The 1,803-nt window shown below is 33.2% G+C and overlaps 1 protein-coding gene across 4 annotated transcripts in view; it reads left to right on the plus strand.

Annotated features, from left to right (window-relative positions):
• Window positions 1–1,803, plus strand: part of dpp6a (dipeptidyl-peptidase 6a) — a 301,390-nt gene that overhangs the window by 122,754 nt on the left and 176,833 nt on the right. The gene's annotated exons all lie outside the window — the stretch shown is intronic.

Here is a 1,803-nt window from a genome sequence, read left to right on the forward strand (position 1 = left end):
AACCAGCACAACATAACACATTCCTTTTCAGTAAAACATATCTTAATATGAATTAACACAACTTTTAACTATTAACATAATTATATTCCTCAACACTCTCTCAAAGACTAAAAAGCCAAAAGCATTTTAGTTATCCAAAACAAAAAACATTAAAGAATATAAACGCAACTGAAACCATAAATAAAATGGATTATGAAGTCTCTCTCTAAACAAAATTGAACTTCAAAAACTATTAATCATCAGAAAGGACGTTATCAAGTTTAATTTATTATGCATCTTTTTTTTTTTACGTATGTCAAGTTTTAATTTAATTACAATATAATTGAAATATTGGACATTAAATTGGGATTTTTGAAAGATATCAAAGCATTTATTTGCTTTATATCATTGAAATTTCCAATTGTATTTAATTCACATTTATTACTGAAGATTAATCATGTCTTAAAATAATAAACAGTAACTAACTTTTTGCTATTTACAGAACACCATGGCTGAGGGGCCCATCTAAGACTATTCTGCCCCGGGCCCAGAATAATCTGCCAGCTTCCCTGCATATATGCACAACAAAACGTCTGCGTTTCTCTGCAGCTTTGTTTTTGTCGTTTCTTTCAAACTTTGCTTTTCCACTTCAATAATTCTCCTGGTTCTCTCTGGCTTTTAACGGCACCAAACATCAATTACTGAAATCTTTGGGGGGGAATAACGCGTTTATGTTTGATGCCAGAGCGGAGAACGGGGCTGCAGTTTTACCTTTCGGCTAAGAGGTGGGCTGGGAGAATGAAATGTTGGGGCTAAAATGTGAGGCTTTCATTCAGCTGTAGTTATGATGAAAGGCTTTTGCTAAACAAAATGTTGACGTGTCGCGTTTTAGCGGTCATTGTAAAAGGCTGGGAAATGGCCAAGGAGGAGAAATGGAGTTATATAATTCATATTATCTAAATATGCAGGCAGCGTTTTATTCATTTTAGTCTGATTTCACCTGCTTCATTTTCTTTCTTTACATCATACTTATTGTATTCAACTTTTCACCTTTTTTGTGTGTTTTTTTCCTTCTATAAACCTGTGGCATGTAACTCAGGTTGGGCTCGTAGGTTTATTATTAGTTATTAGAAAATAAACAGAAAAGACACAAGAAATTCAAACAGAACTGGAAGTAACATCACAGAATCACTAAGATGAAGAGCTGTGATTTTCACCAAATTGTTTTTTTTTTTCTCACAGGTCAGTTATAATTACCTTTGTTTTGTTTTTTGTGGAGGTTTTGTTTCTTCATTGCTGTTTGGCATTTCATCCCACGTTGGTACAAAACATTCACCGTTGAAAATGACACTATTTCACATCTTCAGCAACATTTATAGAAGCTCTTTCGCTTTTGTTCTGAGGTTAATTTGGAGTTTAAATAATGTTAAATACTTTTGGAATAACGTTTCAGGTGTAAAACACTTCAGCTCGTGTTCTTCCCAGGCAACAATCCGATATCATTTACACATGGGGATTGCATCAAAAAGGGATTCTTGTGTGAAACTTAGTGAAATATTTTTCACATATTATCATGTGATATTAAATAAAAATGAGATAAAAATGTGTGGGAAAATACACCACGCATGGTAGGTCTACCTGATGAGATTTGCTTTTCCGTCTGTCAGCCATATTGGATTTAACAAAAATTCTCTTGCCAGTAGTTGGCAGTGTATTGTAGGGCTGTAGTGATACAACAATCTCACGATACGACATGATACATGATATTCTGCTCACGATACAATATAGCGTATATATATATATATATATATATATATATATATA

This window comes from Poecilia reticulata, linkage group LG20 (genome assembly GCF_000633615.1).
Source record: "Poecilia reticulata strain Guanapo linkage group LG20, Guppy_female_1.0+MT, whole genome shotgun sequence".
Classification (NCBI taxonomy): domain Eukaryota; kingdom Metazoa; phylum Chordata; class Actinopteri; order Cyprinodontiformes; family Poeciliidae; genus Poecilia; species Poecilia reticulata.